Below are 22,876 nucleotides of genomic sequence, written 5' to 3'. Positions count from 1 at the left end.
AATTTTTCTGTAATATTTTGAATTTATTCTTTGAGACATCTCATACATATATACAACGTATTTTAATTACACCACCCCCAACTCCCCTTGGTCCCCTCCCAACTTCATATTCTCTTCTTTTGAAGAAATAATTTATAACCGAGTGCCGCTTGTGTACTCCGGGGTGCCGGGCCAGCCACGGGAGCGTGAGCCACTTACCAGTGGCCATACCCCTAAAGAAAAACGACTTTCCCTTTTCCAGGAGCCATGAACTGCCAATAACTCCTTAACTATTGTTCTCCTTGCTGGCATGTTGATTGATTGATCTTGTGCCGGTGACCACAACTGCTGTGAGTCCATGACAGCAATGTCACATCCAGTGGGTTGCCCGGGCCAGCAGGGTCCTCAACGGGGACCGAAGGGAGGGCCGGCGAATGAGAGGGACAAGGGACACAAAGAATGAGAACAGGACAGGACGTCTGATCAAGCTCCGAAATTTTAGTTTTCTCTTAAAGGCATCTATAGACGGGGGTAAAGGGGGATGTAAGCAGGGAGGGGACTTTAAACATGGGTTGTTTGGCCAGCAGGGAATGTTGCTATGTGGATTATTTATCCACTCTTGTCTAACTGCCTAACTGCAGCGCGGTCACCTGATATCTGAGAAGAGGTTCTGGTATTTATGAGACCAGGTTCTGGTACTATGGAGACTTAAGCAAGGCCTAGATCTAGGAAAAGAGGAGAGAAGTCCAAATATGGCGGCATGTGTGTCAAGGGTCACTTAGGCTTATGGCTCCCGTCAGTGGGTAGCCTTTCCTAGCAGGCCTCCAAATCACCAGATCCCAGACTACTGCTTTCCTCTCTTCCATGACATTGCTTGAGCCTTGGCCAGGGGGTGAGAGGCTGATATAAATGCCCGTGTAGGACTAGGATATCATAGCCATTTATTCTCAGCATGCTCAGTTATGAGTCTGGGAGGTCCACTGAAAAAAGGAGCTTGTCCGACTAAGGCTGAGAACAATGACTTATGGATAGAAACATAAACGTTCAGAGGCGTGATGGCTAGTTTTAAATTGTTAACTTGACAAAATCTAGAATGGCCTGGGAAGAAAGTCTCAAGGAGGGACTGTCTAGATAGGTTGGCCTGTAGGCTTATCTGGGGATTTATTACATCACTTGAGGTGGGAAGACCCGTCCACTGTGGGTGGCACCATTTCCTAGGCAGGGGAGAGTGGAGAAAGCCAGCTGTGCAGAAGCATGCATCCATCCTCTTTGTGCTTGACTGTGGATGTGATGGGCTGCAAAGGCGTACTTCCCTGCAAAGATGGATTATAACCTGGAATTGTGAGCTAAAATAAATCCCTTCTCCCCTAAGGTGCTTTCGTCAGGGTATTTGTTACAGCAACAGGAAAGGAAACCAACACAAGAAGACATGACCAGCTGACAAAACAACACTAGGTTCTCTGGCCTAAGACCTACCCAGCCATTCTTCCTTTGTTCTTGGTGGTTGCTAAGGTAGCTTGTTCACATGACATCAGCAGGGATCTCACTGCTTTCCCCTGAGTGGAAAGATATCTCCTCTTACAGAATTCGGCCTTTTCTAGGGCACACAAGCTAATCCCATGTGATTTTCTTCAGCTTACAAATTTCTTCCTCTCTCAGAGTCAAGCTCTCGGGGTGAGCAGAACATCCACACCTGGAGGCAGGATCCTACTCCTGGGCCTCTGCTTGTGTGCAAAGGAAGGAAAACACTGTTTATCTGTTCTGCCCCCCCACCCCGTGTGTGTGTGTGTGTGTGTGTGTGTGTGTGTGTGTGTGTGTGTGCTGTACCCATGTGGTGATGTGAGTGTGTGCTGGTGTGCTTTCATAGAGGCCAGGGGAGGACACTGTGTACCCTGTTGAATTACTTTCTGCTTTCTACCCCGGAGACAGGGTCTCAGCAATCTTCCAGTCTCTGCCTTCCAAGGTTCTGGGGTTGCCGGGGCACACGTGTTCATGTCCAGCTTTTCAGGTGGGTGTTAGGGTTTGAACTAGGTCCCTGTGCCTGAGCAGCACGCACGTGTACCCACCGAGCCAGCTTCCTGCCTTCTATTTTTCAGTAAGACTTGAGACTTGTTGGACTGAAAGGAAAGATATCCCAAAAGAGGTTTGGTACTTGCTTCCATCTTCTGAAGGTATCCGTCAAGACCTGGTAGGAGTGTTTTTGTACATTCAGGCTTTCGCCCAGCCAAATGCTAACACTGTGATTAAGGTTAAGGTATTTGAGCCACACTCAGAAGGTGATTGAGTAAGGGCCATGGCCTCACACGGTATCAGCTCAGCTTCCTGGTGTGCTGGAAATGGAAATCAGTCTTGTGCATGTATCTGTACATCCTGGATAGTGTCTCAAAAGTTCTAGACGCCAGAGATTGAATGAGTTGACCATGCTCTCTGTGTGTCCCTGCAAATATCAGGAAAGAAATGCTGTCCAGACTCTATGCACAGAAAACAATGAGAAGTTCCACATTTGGTTCCTTTCCTGGGCTCTGCCCTCTGTGCGCTTTCCATGGCTGATTTTAATCAGTGCCCTTTGACTGTATAATAGCTCTCGCTGAGTTCTGTGTATCCTTTTAATGGGTTATTCTTTGAAAGAGCATGGTTTACGGACCTCCAATTTCCAAACTTGCAATTGAAGCCACAAGTAAGGGCCATCTTGTGAACTATTCTCCGGCTTCATAGTTAGGTAGCTTTTACAGATGGCATCACAATAGGACTCACTAGATCAACCCTGATCTGCAATATGAGGTTTGGGAGAGGAAAGACTAGGAGGGCAATTATTGATGAACTTTGGTTCTTAGCTGGGTGCCTGGTTATCTATGTTCCATATTGTGTCTGTATAGTGATCATTTACTAAACCAAGTTGCTATGGAGTTTAGAAGTGGTGGACTCAGCCCTCACGGAGTTGGTTCATTAGGTACATAAGAAGTTCAAACGAACAAGCTTATGTAGGGACGCTTGGCTCAATCTGGGAGGAGGGGACGGGACCTGCCTGGACTGAGTCTATCAGGTCGATCTCAGTCCTCAGGGGAGGCTTTGCCCTGGAGGAGGTGGGAATGGGGGATGGACTGGGGGGAAGGGGAGGAGAGCAGGAAGGGGGAGAACAAAGGAATCTGTGGCTGTTATGTAGAACTGAATGGTATTGTAAAATAAAAAAAAAAGAACAACAACAACAAAAAAAAGATTAAGCCAAATATTAAATTCTTTGGTTATTATCTGTAATAATGAGAGTGAAAATTGTTGAAATAAGTTGGGTAGACTAATAATACCTGTTGCCTGCCTGCAGTATTGGTGAGACTTTTATAACTCTTCTCTTACTTGAAAGAATTTAGAAGCTCAGAGGGCAAAGATGACGTGACCCCTGAGCTCGGCCAGCTTACTCAAGGTGGGGGACACTGATGAAGCAGAGGGTGAGGCTGGAATAAAGTCTCGCCAACCACAGCATTGATAATCTCTGATATTGCTCATCAACACACAAGTCACAGCAGGCTAATCGAACTGATACTCAATGATTTGCCCAATAATACTGTTTTTTTTTTTCCTGTCTCAGTTTTGGAAAACAGCCAATGACAGTTTGGTTTTGTTTGGGAAGAATTCCAACTTAGATTTATTGAATTGCTGTAGGGTTGTTTGAATTCAGCATCCACTGTTATAATTTGGTGGAATTGTATTTGGACAGATTCAAGTGCTTGGTCTTATGTTGATCATCTGATAGTATCTGAAAGTAAAGAAGACTGCATGAGAGCTGACCTACCTGCAGAGGTGACACCTGGGACCAACAAAAGCTGGCTGACAAATCCTGCGGAAAAACAAGAACTTATCCAAGTGGTCAAATTCGTGGGAATAGGCTGAGTAGAAACTATACATGACATTTCACAGTCATAATAAAAAATAAACTTATCTCACAACCTCTTTTTTGTCTGTTTGGATTTGAGGGGGATATATAGATGCATCTAGGAATATTGATCATTGCCACCCATAAAACTACCCTAGAGAATGACATATTTAAACAGGAGCCTGAACAAATTCAGTCCATGTTGGGTTTATAACAGGGCTGGTGCTTTCATGCTTCACATGGATGTTCAGGATCTGAAACCAGAGCAATGAGGGAGATGGGCCAAGATGGAGAGGGCCTTCCTCAGAAAGTGAGAGAAACCTGCTGGCAGTTTACTGGCTTCCCCAGACCCTATCTTTCTCCAACCTGCCCTTCTTCCTTATTATATTTCCTTTCACGGACTTGACCCCTACTACTCATGACAGGAAGCCCAGTCTCCCCACAGGACTCCAGGGCCTGCAAAGGAGAAGAAGACCCGGAGAGTCAGTTTTTAGGTCAATGTGCCACAAGTTAAAATCACCTGAGCAGGGAACTGCACCTGAGGAGCTGTCCTGGTTGCCTTAATTGATGTGGAAACCCCACCCTGAAGGTGTGGCAGCTTCAGGTAGCAGTCCGGAGGAAAAGGGCGTGGCAGAAGGAAGAGCACTTGAGTTTGCTTGTTGGGGGTCCCTCTCAGCACTGAGTTGTGACCGATGCTCCCTCCACTGCTAACAGAACTAGGGTTCCCAGGCTTCCATGGTGGACTCAGGCCCAGCAGCTCTCTAGGAACATTCCAGGTTTTCAGTGCCAGGTTGGGACTGCCCAGGCACCCAGTTTTGAGGATTGAACCTCCCCAATGAGAGATGGCTACTGGAGGATTTACTCCAACTGCTGGGCCACCGGCCTCAGGGACTGAGGAACCACTGGGTTCTCAGCCTTTCAGATGTCATCTAGAGGATGTTGCTGTTTTAACATAAGCTGAATTAATACATTTTTATATGTGCATATAGAATATATATAAATAAACACAGAGAATATACTACTGTGTATGTGTGTATGCATCTATCCCATTGGTTCTGTTTCTCTAGAAAACTCTCACTAATAACATCAGGGTCAAGAAGGTTCCTGTTGTAGGGGGAGGTGATATCCATTTAGTGTCCCTAAGGTCTTCCCTAGATCAAACCCAGGAGCAGCTGAGAAAAGCACCAGGTGAGGAGAGAGAGCCATCTCTTCCCATCAGACTTAAAGCATCTTTCTGCCCAGGCCTGGGGCTCATACAGGTGGATCTTGGAGCTCTGCAGTGAATGAGCTCATGGCCTTAGTCATGTGCGGGACCACTCGGTCTGGTTAAGGTCTTCAAGTGAGTGGTGCTCTTCTGTTTGCTGGCCCTTCACATGGTCATGGGCTTCTGCGATTTCCCCACACAGCACATAGTTTCTTCCATGCTCTGTTCCTGCTCGACATGCCCCACACATATCCACATTCTATTGCTTCTGGCTTCTGTAAACCATTGTGTTGACTAGTTGTTGTTGTTATTAAGTTGACACAAGCTAGGGGCATCTCGGAAGAGGGCACCTTAATTGAGAAAATGCCTCCATCAGTTTGGGCCTGTACGCATATCTGGGAGCATTTTTTTTTTTTCAAATTAATGATTGATGTGTGAGGGCCTAGCCCGCTGTGGGCAGTGCCATGCCTGGGTAAGTGGTCTTGGGTTGTGTAAGCAAGTGTTTTAGTCAGTGTTCTATTGTTGTGAAGAGGCACCATGACCATGGCAACTCCTATAAAAGAAAGCATTTGATTGGAGCTTACTTACAGTTTCAGAGGTTTAGTCCATTGTTGTCATGGTGGGAAGCATGGCAGCATGCAGGCAGACATGGTGCTGGAGAAGAGTTCTACATCTGAAGCCACAGGGAGCAGAGACACTGGGCCTGACTTAGGCTTTTGAAAGCCCAAAACCCACCCCCAGTGACACGCTTCCTCCAATAAGGCCACTCCCACTCCAACAAAGCCACACCTCCTAGCCCCTCTCAAGTGCTACTCTTCGATGACTAAGCATTCAAATACATGAGCCTACGGGGACCATTCTCATTCCAATCACCACAACAAGCAAGCTGAGCAAGCTGGTGAGCACTGATCCTCAATGCTCCAGTTCCTGCCTTCAGTTTCCTGTCCTGCTTGAGTTCCCGACTTCCCTTCATGATGGACTGTAAGCTGTAAGGTTAAAAAAAAAAAGCCTTTCCTGCCCAAGTTGTATTGGTCATGTTTTCTTGATCACAGAAATAGAGAGCAAACTGAGAAAACCATTTAGGCCTTATCCTGGGCCAGACACAGGCAATGGCAAAGTTGATTCTGTGCGCAGAGTGCTTTTGAACACTAGGATCAAAGTGCCCTGGTTGACCCTGTCTTCTTGTTGATGGTGCTCCTTCTTGAAGTGCTTTATTTCTTTAAAAATACTTTATAGAGTAACAAAATCTTGTTAAAGACAAACCGTTTACCCCTAGTTAAATAGAAATGTTTCCTGTTATGGAACCCTGATCCATTTGCTGGCAGTCTCCTTATGGAAGTACCAGGGGTTATGAATCCATCTCACCCCACCACAGCCTCTCCCTCAGCATCATTCACATTCTCTACGACTTAGGTTCTTCCCTCCCTCCCTCCCTCCCTCCCTCCCTCCCTCCCTCCTTCCCTCCCTTCCTGTATTTTTTCTTACATCCCGACTGCAGTCCCCCCCCTCTCCTCCCAGTCCCCCTCCCCCGCACCTCCCCTTTCCCTCAGATTCACTCCTCCTCTGTTTCCCTTCAGAAATGGGTCGGCCTCCCAGGCATATCAAGTTGCAATAAGACTAGGCACCTCAGCAGGGAGGTAATGGTGCACGCTTTTAATCCCAGCAATCGGGAGGCAGAGGCAGGCGGATCTCCGTGAGTTCGAGGCCAGCCTGGGCTACACAGCGATTTTCCAGGAAAGGTGCCAAAGCTACACAGAGAAACCCTGTCTCAAAAAAAGGTCCCAAAAGCAGACCAAAGAGTCAGAGACAGCCCCCTACCGCTCCCTGTTAGGAGTTCATAAGAAGACCAAGCTATACAACGATAACACATGTGTAGAGGGCCTAGGTCAGTTCCATGCAGGGCCGGTGACTGCTGCTTCAGTCTCTGTGAGCTCCTATGAGCCCAGGTTAGTTGATTCTGTGAGTTTTCTTGTGGTATCCTACAATCCTTCTTTCCCCTCTTCCACAGGATTCCCTGAGCCCGCCCTAATGTTTGGCTGTGGGTCTGCATCTACTCCCATCAGTTGCTGGATGAAGCCTCTCTGATGACAATCATGCTAGGCTCCAGTCTACGAGTACAGCAGAGTATCATTAGGAATCATTTCACTGACTTTTTTTCTCTTTTTACCAGTCTAGTCATGTGTGGTTCTATCTGAGGTTTCTGGGCTATCTAGCCTCCGATTCCCGGTCCTCCAGGCAGTGTCAGTGTTGGTCTCACTCTTGTGACATGGCTCTCAGGCTGGACCTGTCACTGGTCGGCCATTCCCACAAGCTCTGTGCCACATTTACCCCAGCACGTCTTGCAGGCAGGACAAATTGTAGACTGAAGGTTTTGTAGCTGGGTTGGTGTCCCAATCCCTCCACTGGAAGCCTTGCCTGGTTACAGAAGATGGCCACTCCAGGCTCTGTATTCCCCATTACTAGGAGTCTTATCTAGGGTCACCCTCATAGAGTCCTGGGAGTTTCCATCGCACTAGGTTTCTACGGTGCTCCCGAAATGCCCCCAGTTCCAGTTGTCTCTCAAAGTACTCTCTCCTTCCATCCTCCCCCAACACGACCCCTCTTATTCCTGTCCTCACCTGCCTTGACTCCACCCACAATATCTATATTTCCCCATCCCAGGGAGATTCATGTGTCCAGCTCCCCCCACCTCCACCTTAAGTCCTCCTTGTTACTTAGCCTCTCTGGGTCTGTGTAGCTAATATCCACTTATAAGTGAGTACATACCATGTTTGTCTTTCTAGGTCTGGGTTACCTCACTCAGGATGATTTTTTTTCTAGTTCCATTCATTTGCCAGCAAATTTCATGATGTCATTGTTTTTGACAGCTAAGTAACACTCCATCGTGTAAACGTACTACTTTTCTTTATTCATTCTTCCATTGAGGGACATCTAGGTTGTCTCCAGTTTCCACTTATTGTGACTAAAGCTGCTATGAAAGTAGTTGAGCAAGTGTCCTTGTGGTAGGATGGAACATAGAGTGATAGAGCTGGATCTTGTGTTAGATCAATTCCCAATTTTCTGAGAAACTACCATATTGATTTCCAAAATGGCTATACAAGTTTGCACTCCCACCAACAATGGAGGAGTGTTCCCCTTTTTCCATATCCTCAACAGCATGACTTGTCACTTGTGTTTTTGATCTTAGCCATTCTGACAAGTATAAGATGGAATCTCAAAGTTGTTTTGATTTGCTTCTCCCTGATGGCTAAGGATGTTGAATACTTCTTTAAACAATTCTCAGCCATTTGGGATTCTTCTGTTGAGAATTCTGTTTAGATCTGTACCCCATTTTTAAATTGGACTATTTGGTCTGTTGATGTCTAGTTTCTTGAGTTCTTTATATATATTTTGGATATTAGCCCTCTGTCAGATGTGGAGTTGGTGAAAATCTTTTCCCATTCTTTAGGCTGCTGTTTTTTTTTTTCTTATTGACAGTGCCCTTTGCCCTACAGAAGAGGACTCCACTTCCTAAACTGTGTTTTATGACCCCACATGGAGCCCTACAACTGAATTGTGAAAAAAGGTTGGAAACAGTAAAAGGTTTCTGAACATACAATGACCAAACACTTCAAAATCTGATGAGTCATGAATCTGAGGTGTTGCTGGCAGGGCTCCCTGATTCACTGTGGTCTTGGTTCTGAATACACAACACCCACACTTCACATTCAACACATCACCATGCCAAGCCAATATCAATGAACGCACACTCAAACACTGCAGCTCAGACTTGAGACTATCATAAGTTCAGTACCACAGTGTTTTAAGTGTACATACAGAGTTCTCTGCTCTTACAGAAATATAATGGTTTAATTATGCAAAACAAAGACTTAATAGTCTTCTACCATCATTCCTCAGCATGTACCAAATTAGTGTATCTTTGGATTGTATTTTTGGGATGTTTGATTTTAAAAACTACTGTTTGAGTTGCTGACTTGAGCATCATAAAAAGACATTAAATGAATTTTATTTTGAGATCAGAATACAATTTTCAACAATTCCTGAAATGGTCCTAAGCATGCTTCTGCCATTCTGTACTATATATGTATTGAAGTGGCATTCTCAGCATTGATGACTGTGAACGCAAAATATTGGTCAACTCTGAAAAGCAATAAAGATGCTCTCCATCTTCAACCAAGATTAATTCTTTATGAAATACAAACCAGCCAGGCAGTGGTAGCACACACCTTTAATCCCAGCACTCGGGAGGCAGAGCCAGGTGGATCTCTGTGAGTTCGAGGCCAGCCTGGTTTACAGAGTGAGATCCAGGACAGACACCAAAACCACACAGAGAAACCCTGTCTCGAAAACACCAAAAAAGAAAAAAGAAAAAAAGAAAGAAAGAAAGAAAGAAAGAAAGAAAGAAAAACAAACCAGCCCATTGATCTTAGTACTATTGCTTTAATCTGTAACACACAGCAAAACTATGCATACTTAAGAATTGTAAAATTTACTTTTCTGTGATTTATTATCAATAAATGTATAATTTGTATCTGTCGCCTGTTTTATATTCCCAGGTAAAAAGGGAGAGTGACGATCAAAAGATCTCCACTCTAGGATGTCCCCATCTGTGCCCCTCAAGACTCCCAGCTGGATGTGAAACAGACTCACCACCATTCTGGGGAGGAGTTGGGATTGCTATAAAAGAAGACCATGTCTTCTCTGGAAGGCAGATGCAGGGGAGAAAGGATAGAGCCAAGAGGTATGATTCACTCATAGCTCCTCAAAGCTAATTAGGTATCTTCTTTTGCTTAATTCATCTCTCGGGGCTGTGGTTTCCTAAATTATAAAGTAAAGAACAGAGGGAAGTATTTAGTGGTTTTAAAATTTGGGGGTCTAGGGGCCAAAGAGATGTCTTAGTGATTAAGAGCACTTCTGTGCTTCCAGAGGAAACCAGTTTGAATTCTTTCCCCATAACCCAGTCAAGGAGTTCACAAACACCTATTCCAGCTCCAGGAGACCCAACACTCTTTTGGCCTCTGAGGACACCTGCACTCAGCCATATTATCCTGTCCCCCACTGCCACCATACATAACACTGAATTCAAAATAAAAGAAGTCTTTGAAAATATTTGGTAGTCAACTCTTCCTTGGGTGGGCCTTCTTTCTGTCTCAGAGGGACCCTCCTTTCTTTCGTCTTTCTTCATTCTCCTCTCCCCAGAAAACCATGTAAACCCCAATGTAGAAAAATACAATCTTTACTTGTTAGGAAAATTCCTAATGCATTTTCTTCTTCTTCTGGCTGAGGATACTATACGAACTCCGTGATGAGAAGCATGAAAAAAATCTGTTAAAAAGTCGGAAACCTTGCTGTTTTTTTAAGGGAGGAGCTTGCAGTTCATCTTTTAGACACCGCCTTTCTGATGGTATGAAGATACTCAGTGGGCTTTTTGGTTCTGAGACACTGAACTAAAACACTGTCGTGACGTGAAAGGCTATAGCACAGCAAAGAACCGAACTGAGCTGCCTTCCCTGTGGACAGGACTCTTGTGTCCCCAAAGGGCTGTGCTTAGTGGAAAGCCGATTTTGAACTTAGAGTTTCCTTTATCCTCTGAGCTCAGAAGAGCTGGGAGGCTGAAATTCCCAGGTGGGTTTGCAAATTTTCCCATCTAGCAGAAGGAGCCTTGGAGTGATAGATGAAGTAAATACAACTGATCAAGGGAGAATAAAAAGGACTTCCTCGCCTCCCTGTATTCAAAACATGATGGATGTACTAACAAACAACAGCAGGCATCAGAAAGCAAAGGTCTGAACTCTTTTGGTTTTGCTATCAACTAGTGTGAGGCGGTCATGTTTTGCAAGCTCTTGTCCATCCGTCTGTCCAATGAAGGGGGTACAGAGCGACAACTATTCCTGGATCTAAGGGCATCCCAGCAGCTTTTATTCTGCTTAGTAGGAACACTAGGGCATTCTTTGACTCTTGGATGGGTAGGCATGGCCGTCGGGGTACTCTAGGGCAGACATTTCAAACTCAACTTCTGTCTTTGAGTGGAAAATCAAAATGAGTAAAACGGGTTGGAAATTTACACATGAATTTATGTGATCTCTAAAATGTTGCTAACGGTTCTAGGGTAGGTGTATTTTATTCCCTTCAAAAGCCACATTGAGGCTGGGTTCCTGGTGTGGTACTGTTGGGACAGGAGGCTTCCTGGGACATGGCTTGATTCCTGGGAATAGAAACCTCACGAGTGAATTAATACCATTCTCACATGATTGAGTTATTGCTTTCTGCCATGAGTTGAACCAACATGTGACCTTTACAAGATGCAGCCTTTCAGACCTTGAATTTCCCAGCTTCTGGAGCTTCAAGCTAACTGGTCTCCAATGACTATATTAAAGCAATAGAAAATAGACTCAGATAACATTTTTTTTTTTAAATATAGAGATGGGGTTCACTATGTTGCCTAGGCGCATCTTAAACTCGGAGGCTCAAGTGACCCATCAGCTTTCTGTGCATCTGGGACTGCAGGGCCTTACCAGTATGCCTGGTTTGTTCATATTTTACTTTGGGTCTATAAAACACGTCTGGCCGACACACTGCTAGTTTGGGCTGGGGGGAAGTCTGTATTTGAGGAAGAGGGGGTAAAGCGGGGAAGAGAGGTCTTGGTTTTTCTCAGGGAGTGCCTTAGAGAAGGACACAGAGCGGTGTATTTGGTCTGTGGTAACAGTAAACAGCAGAAGTTGGCCGGTTGTTTCTCACTGCCCAGACTTGTACACCAAAGGTATAGGCATTGGTTTTCTACCACAGCGATGTTTAATATGTCCTTAACATATTGTACTCTCAAATATTTGGATTTATACTAGACAATAATTATATTTAGTTACTGCTGTGGGATGTTCTGTAGGTCCTGTGGGAGCCCATTCTCAGGTTCTTTGTGGCGTTACCCAGCAGGTCCGTATAGAGGATGATTAGGACCATGGGCCTGAGTGCAGGTGTTTGAGATGGTCTGCACTTGGCTGTGCTGGGGGATGGTCTGTATGTCAAGTTGCTCTGATTGGTTAATAAATAAAACCTGATCGGCCGTGGCTAGGCAGGAAAGATAGGTGGGACTAACAGAGAGGAGATATAAAAGGACAGAAAGGCAGAAGGAGACGCTGCAGCCGCCGCAATGACCAGAGAGGCTGCAGCCGCCGCCATGGCCAGCAGCATGTGAAGACGCCAGTAAGCCACCAGCCACATGGCAAGGTACAGATGTATGGAAATGGATCAATTTAAGATAAAAGCACAGTTAGCAAGATAAGGACAGTTAGCAGGAAGCCTGCCACGGCCATGCGGTTTGAAAGCAATATAAGTGTCTGTGTTTACTTGGTTGGGTCTGAGCGGCTGTGGGACTGGCGGGTGACAGAGGTTTGTCCTGACTGTGGCCGAGGCAGGAAAAATCAAGCTACAAGTTACTGAAGATCCTAGAGGTATTTTCAGGGCAAGAACTTGGGATCCTTGGGGAGCACCTGGAGACACTGATAGGCTGGAACACTCCACTGAAACATCTTCTCTTCAGCAGAGATGGGTGTGGGAGTGGAGCATGTTCTACTCACACAGGCAACTGGCTGTCCTCAGGAGACCTCACCCAAGTGTGTGGCTTCTGGGTCAGGCAGGGAAGTTGTTTGGAATCATCTAATTTCATTTAACCTTAGAGGAGGGGCCTTGTCTCTTTGTCAAGGGCTCAACAGAATCCCACTGAGAGGAGGAGCTCTGAGATCCTGCCTCAGGCTCAGATGCTGTAGGGGCCGCTCATCTCTGCTCTAAATCAGTCTCGTTATCACTGCTCTTCCCTCAGGACACACCAGGATCTCCTGCCCTCTTTCCAGCCTTTGCTCATTTGAGTTCTCAAGGCCCTGTAGCTGAGCCTGGGTAATTTCCTGGGCGGCATTCCATTCCCCCTGCCAGAAAACCATGTTTTGTCCTTATCACCGGACTGTTCCCTACACATCACCTCTGAAACTGACAGTTTTGAGAGGATGCTTTCCTTTCAAATCTAGCCGGTTACTTATCTGACTCTTCAGTCACATTAATATATTTTGACTATCTAGCTTTGGCCATGGTCTAATAATGAATGGTACTTACTTAATACTCATGCTTCATTGCTTTGTCTTGTAAATTATCCCTTCTCTTTTCTAAATTAGACTTTGAACGCAGCAACAATTAAGGCTTTTAGTCTAGATTTGCAGTTACAAGTAGCCCTTACCCACTTATGAGCCAAATCTTGCATGGTATCTTGAGGAATCATTTGCAGGGCCCAGAGGGAAGAAAACTATATGAAAAGATGCCTTGTCTAGCACCCAGGCTCAGCCCATTCAATTACCCAACACTTAAGTGATCTTTCTCGCGGCCATCTCACTTCATAAAGGCATACACTGCAGTATAATGGTGATATGCCCGCCTCTTGTCAGGGCTGTCCCTCTAACCCGACTAATAAAAGTCTGCAGACTGTGCCCTTTGTTTGCTCTTTGTGTGAAATAAGTAAAGCTCTTGCTATAGAGCCCAGACTAGCCCCAAATTCCAGTGTAGGGAGGACAGCAGTGTGGTACCATATCTGCCTGCCCAGAGTTGAAATATGAGGGATGGAATATGCTGAATTTAAACCCAAGTCATTGAGTCCTTGGGACAGGATGGTATCTACCTGCAGGCAGAGGCTGGGCAAGAAGCATCCAGTTCTAGCCGGTCTTACCTAACCGAGCTGTTTTGAGGGTGGTTTATTTGTTAGGGAATATTGTTTTTAAGGTGTGTTACTTTTATTTATGTTGCATTCGTTTAACTCTGTGAAGCTGTGTTACTGTGCCTGTCTAAAACACCTGATGGTCTAATAAAGAGCTGAATGGCCGATAGCAAGGCAGGAGAAAGTATGGGTGGGGCTGGCAGGCAGAGAGAATAATAGAAGGAGAAATCTGGGGGGAGGAATGAGAGAAAAAGGAGGACATCAGGGGCCAGCCATCTAGCTACTCAGTCAGCCATGGAGTAAGAGTAAGATTTATAGAAGTAAGAGAATGGGAAAAGCCCAGAGGCAAACAGTAGACGGGATAATTTAAGTTGAGAGAAAGCTGGCAAGAAACAAACCAAGGCCAAGCATTTACAATTAAGAATAAGCCTCCATGTGTAATTTGTTTGGGAGCTGGGTAGCGGGCCCCCAAAAAGAGTAGAAAAAACAAACAACAACAGTTACTCGACATTTAGGGAGTATTGCAGAGAGACAAATGGCAGAGAAGCCAGCCCTTCATTTGTTCCCCACTAAAAAGCATGTTGTCAACAGTGTTCATAAAGCACCAGATTAGGCCACAGTTAGCCTGTGTGTAGATGAGGAGCTCCTGTGACTAAACCAAACTAAAACTAATGGGCTTGAGAAGGCTCCATCAGTGATTAAACAGGCGAGAACTGTTACTGAAGGGAAACCCACGTGGGCCCACCAGCTTCTCGTAATCTCTGTTAGTTTGAAGATCAGTTATTTTGTAGGCCCAAAGCTGAACTATGTACTGTTAATTTCCCATTAGTTCTGTTACAAATTGTGGTGTCTGCCATGTATCATGATAACAGTTATCTAGATTATTCTAGAACTTTCAGGGCACTTTAACTAAGGTTCTAATTCTTTACCAGCACTTAATAGGGCAGCAGAGGAGAAAGGAGGACTGACATTGAGGCAACAGGAGAGGAAGACCTCATCCACACCTTCCAGATGCAAGCTGGTCTCATCCAGAAGCGCCAAGAAGACACCATCCCACTGAAGGCTGGTACACTCACCGCAGGAAAGAGCGTCTCAGATTCGGAATGCTCCTGGGCCCGAAGCTGGTGTGAGGGGAAGGAGCATTAAAGAGAGCTGTGACCCATGCCTTGAAAGAAAAAGCCAAGGCCATGGTAAGTGTGGAACTGTTATGGAGGCATGGTGATTGACACATCTCCCAACTATCACGGGGGACAGCGCAGTTGACAGAGTTTCTTGGGAGCTGTGGACAGATCAGGAGCAAGCTAGAGTTGGCTTACCCTCTTTGCCTCATGGGATGCTGTTTCGCCCTCAGGGAAGAGTTAACATGCAAGCTTCGCCTAGCATTCTGATTTCTAAGGAACCCTACCAGGACAGGGTACCACAACTGGGGTTGGAATCCCAACATGACAGAGTAGACTTGCAGGCCTCTAATTCTGTTCTGCTCTGCTTTGGTCTGTTTCCTGTGAGCTTTAGATCCTGGGAGAGGATGTCTGTAGCTGGTCAGGTCTCTTCATCTAAGGCCAGGCTGGCAGTGGGAGACTAGCCTAGCCAGGCTGAGTCTACCTGGGGCACAGAGGGTTGTTCTTATTCAGCAGTGAGAAGGATCAGCAAGAAACATTTCTCTTGGTATAAACATGGGTGAAACCTCAGGTTCGTACCCCAGGTACAACCTCTCAACCAAGTTAAAAGGGAAGTTGGGGGCTATAGTTATTAGCCATATGGGCATGCTGGGAAGTGGGTATGGTGGGAAGGGGGTTGTCTCCTGCTAGCAGACAGCCATTTTTTGCCGAGATCCTTCTTCCTAAATCACAGCAGTTAGCTGGCAGATTAGGATTATTTTTCTCTCTCTCATGGATTAGAATGTGAGAGAATACATAGGAAATTGGAAGGCACAGAACCAGGACCCCAAGAAGAGCTGGTAGCTTTTGCTTTTGATTCAGGCTGGACTCTGATCAGATTCCCCTTAAATCTGATTTGGAAGCAACTAGATGTGTAATAATTTAAGCAAACTTGCCCTTTCCCTTCAGTTAATTCAGTTCCAACAGTATTTATCAAGAGATTGTTCTGCGATGGCCGAGTTCCCATAGGTCTGGCAACCAGGCGTGGCTGATACAGAAATGAGGGGAGCGGGAGGAGAGGGAGGCAGGTTGCAGAGTCCCCTGGTGAGGATGCTGCAGCCTTGCTCTTGGGGTGTGGAGGTCAGCCAGAAAAAAGTTGCTCTGGGGAGCGCTGGGGAGCCAACAGTGAGTTGACTTGGTTGTGTATCATGAACAGAAGGAATGCACAGAATCCTGGGCCCAGCGTCTCTTGGCTGCCTCCGCATGGCACTCCTGGGAGGGGGCTCGCATTCAGCTGGTCCAAATGCACCCATGTCCTTCTCTAAGTTCCTTCTCCTCTATCTGCTTCACCCTCATCTCCCTAGTCTCCTCAGGTGGCTCCCGATACCACGTATGCTGGTCAAATAAATGTCATTTTTTTTTGTTATATGTCACTTTACTTGCTCAGCAGCATGATTGTCCCGTGGGGCCTTGGGTTCAGGCCACAGCTCTCTGGTGACAACATAAACAGAAGGCAATGGATTTTCATATCGTTTACCAGCGAAGATCTGGGCCCTAGCAAGGGCTGCCCCAGGGGGGACTTAGACGTAGGAGAGAGAAAGCTACTGCTGTCTCGTGGACTTTGCAATATTGAATTTGAGCTTTGAACAGTCTGGGTGCTTGAGGGCATCAACAAAAGACAAACTATGCTACATGGGAATTATGAGTGTGTCAGATTTATGTTTGAGTCTTCTGAGCAGTTTGACATTTGGGAAGGAAATAAAAGCTGGCTGAACTATTCAGCCATAACATCTGCGTGGACTTAATTTCCCTAAGGTTTCTGTGTGTCTGGGATTCTTCCCTGATGCACGGCACAGGGAGGCACAGGGTTTTGATGGTCTCCTGTACCACTTCAACCCTCCATCTAGGTATTTGGCTCAAACCGTCTTGACCAGGTTGCCATTGTCAGCTAGGTACTTTCCCTGTCCCTTTCCCTGCGTGATGGGGGAGTCGTGAGCTTCCTCTCCCAATGTCACTTTCGGATAAGGCACTGGGTTGGGATCTGACAATTAAAGGTGCTCACAGGACAAGGGATGCAGAAGCGGAGTCAGCATCCCTGTTGGCAGCTGTGAACAGCTGCGTGGGCATATGATCTGCATGCAATTTGCTCCAGCTTCTGGGCACCCCCTGAGAATCACCTGCTCAGGGATTGTCAGCAGCTGGGGCTGTCAGCAGCTTTCCTGAATTCAGCCTTCCTGAGTTTGTGGAAGAGGCAGCAGTTTCTGTTGCCTCCTCGGGCATTTGTGGTGATATTTTATTTGTGCTTTAATAAAGCTTGCCTGGAGATCAGTGGGAAAAGGCCAGCCATTTTAATTAAACAAAGAAGTCAGGTAGTGGTAGCACACACCCTTAATTCTATCACTTAGTGGGCAAGGTCTCTGTGTGTTCAAGGCCACACTAGGAAACAGAGCCAAGCATGGTGATACACGCCTTTAATCCCAGTACCAACCATAGAGACCTGGAGGTCTGTACAGACAGACAGGAAGTGACAGAACTGTGTAGAAAGAGGAAATTAGGTAGCTGGGCTGAGAGAGCCAGTGAGAGGGCAGAACAGCAAGGCAATAAAAGTGTGGGTAGACAGGAAGTAACTGGCATTTGGAAGCTGCAGAGCTGGTGAAGTAAGGTTGGCTGGTGGCTTTCCCTATTTCCCTGATCTGAGGTTTTCACCCCTATATTTGGCTCTGTGTTTTTTATTTAATAAGACTAGACTGTTTAGAAACTCATCTACAGGCATTCTTATTATGGTTAAAGCTTCTGAATCCCTATATTAAAACCCTTTCCCGCTGGCATACAGGTGTGCGTCTCTCTGAGTGAGTCCTGACTGATGGACCAGTGCTTGTAGCTGGAGGGCTTCTCTCCAGGTCCCACCAAACCCCACAGTCCCACAACCCATGTATAAAATAATCACTCAGATGCTTATATTACTTATAAACTGTATGGCTGTGGCAGGCTTCTTGTTAACTACTTCTTCTATCTTGAATTAACACATTTCTATTAATTTATAAGTTGCCACATAATTCGTGGCTTACCGGTACCTTACATCTTGCTCGTCATGGCAGCAGCTCGCAGGTCTCTCTCTCTCTGCCTTCCTGTTCTCTCAATTCTCCTCTCTGTTAGTCCCGCCTATACTTCCTGTCTGGCTACTGACCAATGAGTGTTTTATTTATACAGAGCGATATCCACAGCACTTCCCCTTTTCTTTTTCAAAAAGGAAGGTTTTAACTTTAACATAGTAAAATTACATATAACAAAACAATTATCAAGCAAGAATTACAGTTACAATATTAAAGAAGATATTCTATCTATCTTATATTTGTGAATTTAAGGTTTTATATCTAACCCATCTTTTATCATAACTGAGGAAATTATAACTATCTAGTCTTCAACCACATCAAAGACCTCAGAAGGATATAATACCACCTGAGAAATGGGAGAAGGATGCAAGCAACTTTCAGGAGTCTTACAGGATAGACAGAGACAGCTGGCAGCCTGGACAGTTATCTAAAGTTCCTTTGTAAAGTTGGAGCATCTGTCTTAGCTCACAGGGCTAGAGTCTCTCAGTCATTTTTTTTTCAGTGTCCTGTAGAATGTCTGGCAGTTTCCTCTGTGAAGCAGAGGACCATTTTGCCAAGCAAAGTTCAGTGGTCATCTTTCTATGGGTCCTGCATGTCCAGTCCATCAAGCAGTCCAGGCAAGAACAGTTTCTTGCCCAAATGGCTATTTTTGCCAAGGTGAAGATAAACTCCATATAGAGTGTCTTTGATGCCCATCCTCCTCTCTGAAGTAAATCGGTGCTGCCAGGAGCAGACATGTCTGATTGTCCAGAAAGTCTAAAATTTTAAAACATTTTAAATATCATATTTTGTAGGTCTTTGAAGTATTTGAAGATTACCTATCTATGTAATCCTAGAAAACTTAACTAACATGCTACAAGTTTGACTAGCATAGAAGATTAATTATTAATCTGTATTTCTTAATTATCCTTTACAATCTAAATGAGTTACATAAACATAATACCTCAAACAAGGATAGAAATATATATATATATACATATATATATATAGTATAACAAAATTAAGTTTAAACTTGTATCAATAGACTAAAATCTATACCAATGTAAAACATTTTAAACATAAACTAAAATCTATACCAATGTAAAACATTTTAAACAAGTTGTTGCTCTTTAAAAGTAGATTCATTAATCTACCCTTTTATCCTATCACCTCTATATCCTATATATCTATATCATATCCCCTTTCCTTTTTTAGAAAGAGATCACATTTATAATCAACCTGTTTTAGATAATTGATAATTTTAGATAATTTTAGATAATTTAGAAAAAAATTGTTTTTTTTTCTGTCCCATACCAGAGGGTTCTTCTGATTTGGGACAGAAGAATCTCTTAACTTTTGTTTTTTTTTTTTTTTTAGCAATATGCTTGGGTTTAGAGAGGGAGTGAGCCAATTCCATCTCCAAAGCCAGCTTGGTATATTTGGGAATTTGGGCGTAGCTTCTCTTACTACTTCCTGCTGGAAGGGGGCACTGTATCTTATGGGGACGCAAAGAAAATTTTAGGATTATGGAGTAGTCTGTGAGGTTGTATTGTCTGAGCCAGTTGCCTTGAAACCATTCTGGATGTTGGATCATCTGGGCCATGGTGTCATTGGAGACCTTTCAGGGGGTCTTCTGGTCAAACCTGATGTATCTTAATCTGGAACAAATCCATAGCCTCTGGCTTTCTGTGGAAACAAAAGCAGAGCCTCCTTTCCAAAGCAACATATCCTTATATCCAAATTTTGAAGTCAAGGTACCTTAAAATATACATTTTGGCATAACTTGTAGCTAGAGTTTTCCTGCCTTGCCCACAGTCAGGACAAATCTCTCTCACCCGCCAGTCCCACAGCTGCTCATACCCAACCAAGTAAACACAGAGACTTATATTGCTTATAAACTGGATGTCTGTGGCAAGCCTCTTGCTAACTATTCTTATAGCTTAAATTAATCCATTTCCATAAATCTATACCTTGCCACGTGACTAGTGGCTTACCGGCATCTTCACATGCTGCTTGTCATGGCAGAGGCTGGCAGTGTCTCCTCCTGTCTTCCTGTTCTCTCAATTCTTCTCTCTGTTAGTCCCACCTATACTTCCTGCCTGGCCACTGGCCAATCAGTGTTTTATTTATTGACCAATCAGAGCAATTTGACATACAGACCATCCCACAGCACTCAACAGCTTTTACAATCAAATGTTTTTCTTCAGTTACGAATATCAAAGACAACATAATCCAGATTCTCTGTGTAATAGCTATCTTCATGTGGCTTATTTTTTTTAATATTACCTTTACCGTCTCTTTAAAGACTTTATTTTTAAAAGCTATCTATTTGTTTATATAACTTCATGTATTCCTTTTTCTCTCTCTTTCAAGCCTACATACATTTTTACATACATCGTAAACTATTTCATCTGAATTAGTCTTATTGTGAACCTATTGCTTTAAACTGCAGCATTCTAAGACTGAAATGGCGCTGTGACTGTTGGCTCTGCCCACTTCAGCTTCCCAACATGGCGGTGGTATGTTTTCTGCCAGCTCTGGGAGCCATCAACTCTCAGAAATAGTGGGTCTATGCTTCTATCAAAGCAGCGTGTAGCCCAGAAACCTCTTTTTTTGTTTTGTACTAGCAAAGGCTAAATCCACCATACAGCTTAATGTGCCACTTGCAGAGGCCTCATTTCCGCCATACTGCAGGTCAAGCATGCACACCAGGAACACGCCATAGTAGCTCAAACATGCAGGGTGCCGCTAACTTGAGAGAGACAACTAGGAACTGTTTTTAGCTCCGTTTTAGAATCTTTTTTCTCAGGTTTTAGGTGGAAACTCTTGCCAACCGGTTGGGCACCATTTGTAGCTGGAGAGCTTCTCTCCAGGTCCCACCAAACCCCCACAAGTGCTGACTACGGGGACCTCTCCTTTCCTGTCATGATTGTTATAGTAGTGTGGGTGACCACTGGGAATGAGGACACCTAGCAAATGCATTAGTGTAGTGGACCAGCAGCTTCTAGCTAAGCCCTCCAGCTCTGTGACCAGAGAGACCCTTGCTGGACTGTGACAGCCATTTCTGATAGACAGGACACACAGCGTTACTTTTTATGTCCAACAACCTTCTGTTTGCTAGAACTCAGCACTGAGGCAAATAAGAAAGGATGGCTATGTGGGGTACCCAGCCCCAGTGGATACATCTACAACACAAAACCCATATCTAAAGCTCAGGAAACATGGTAGAAGAGGAGAAAGAAGGATTGTCAGAGCCAGATGACCAGGACTTCTGCTCTGTGGCCTCTGGGTATGACAGGAAGCTGCATGCATGCAGGCCACCATAACAATATAGTCACATACGAAGTCCTGCACAAGGACAGTACCTGTTGACCAACCAACATGGAAATTCCTTAAGGCACCACACCTAGATGAAGAGTTGCAGGCAATTACTGGTTGCTAAGAGGAGAATCTGTCTTCTCCATGAACGAGTCCCCTGATAGGTTATTGAATCCCATGATCAACTCCAAACACATGAGCAACATTAAGTGGAGTTAGCAGGCTGTGATCACATGTATACACATGTGTGTACATATGTGACAATAATAAAAAAGAAGAGGTCATTGGAGGAGTTGGAACAAGAGGAAGGGGGTGGAAATGATATAAATACAGTACTCATGCATGAACTATAGACTGGCTGTCTACTTGGAGAGGGGAGAGGCTCATGAAGCCTCACAAGTAGTAAGGAGCTATTGATGGTTGATGGTTTCTGGGAAAGGGAGAGTCAGTTTTCTTTAAGGGTGTGGTTCTGGGTGGGTCTACCACCATGTAGTTGATGGGCAACACAAATTTCTCTCTGTGGTTTATAAAAGAATGAAAACATGAAGTTGAGAAGGGTGGGGCTGGAGAGTGCATCTGGGAGCATAAGGGAAGGTGTGTGTGTGTGTGTGTGTGTGTGTGTGTGTGTGTGTGTGTGTGTGAGTGTATGTGTGTGTGTGTGTGTGTGTGTGTGAATCCGGTCAAAATTTATTGTATGCATGTATAAAATTCTCAAACAACTAAAAATATGTAAAATTCTAAGTATTTGTTCTTATACTTATAGGTAAGTATAGTCTCTAACCCTCATCAAGAAAACTTCTCGGGCAGGCTTTGGGAGCCCAGTGACTGTGGTGTGACGCGCAGCCTTGGCACAGTGGGGAGGGGCTTGGACTTGCCTGGCTCTGCTGACTCCTCATGGGAGACCTTAATTTGTGGGATGTGGGGATGTGGGGTGGCTTGGGAGGGCTGGCTGGGGGGTGGGAGGAGGAAGGAGGAGGTAGGATCTGTGGGTGGCATGTATAGTGAGTAGAAAATTTCTTAATAAGGAAAAAAAAAAAAGAAAATTTCTCTTTGTCTCAGATGGAAACCACTATAAGAAAACACAGCCAAAGCCGAGCGGTGGTGGCCTTTAATCCCAGCACTTGGAAACACCAGTCCTGCTGGGTGGTGGTGGCGCACACCTTCAATCCCAGAACTCAGGAGGCAGAGCCAGGCAGATCTCTGTGAGTTCGAGGACAGCCTGGTCTACAGAGCAAGATCCAGGACAGGGATCAAAACTACACAGAGAAACCCTGTCTTGAAGACAAAATAAATAAATAAATAAATAAATAAATAAATAAATAAATAAATAAATAAATAAATAAATATAAAAATAAAAATAAAAAAAGAAAAAAGAAAAAAAAACACAGCCAATCAAAATGCAGAGTTGTGGAGCCCAGTCCCAATGGATACATCTACAAAACACTCTTGCATCGAAGGCTCAGGGAACATGGCAGAGAAGCAGAAGCAGAAACACCACAGGAGGGGTAAGATCACGGAGGTTACTATGAGACCGTGTCTCCTAGTGATGTCAGAAGCTACATCCACAAAGTCTCACCAACATGGCTGCCTGAACATGAGCTGAGCAAGGACAACAACGGACAA

General features: G+C 44.8%; 1 long non-coding RNA gene across 1 annotated transcript; it reads left to right on the top strand.

Annotated features, from left to right (window-relative positions):
- Positions 1-1,396: 1,396 nt before the first annotated feature.
- On the top strand, positions 1,397-3,920 carry LOC143267171 (uncharacterized). Its single transcript, XR_013042073.1, has 4 exons — positions 1,397-1,653; positions 1,909-1,987; positions 2,076-2,150; positions 3,692-3,920. It is a non-coding gene; the product is annotated as an uncharacterized LOC143267171 (long non-coding RNA).
- Positions 3,921-22,876: the final 18,956 nt, after the last annotated feature.

Source organism: Peromyscus maniculatus, chromosome 9, assembly GCF_049852395.1.
Source record: "Peromyscus maniculatus bairdii isolate BWxNUB_F1_BW_parent chromosome 9, HU_Pman_BW_mat_3.1, whole genome shotgun sequence".
Classification (NCBI taxonomy): domain Eukaryota; kingdom Metazoa; phylum Chordata; class Mammalia; order Rodentia; family Cricetidae; genus Peromyscus; species Peromyscus maniculatus.
Note: the sequence above shows the minus strand (reverse complement) of the source record. Positions and strands in the feature narration are given on the sequence as shown.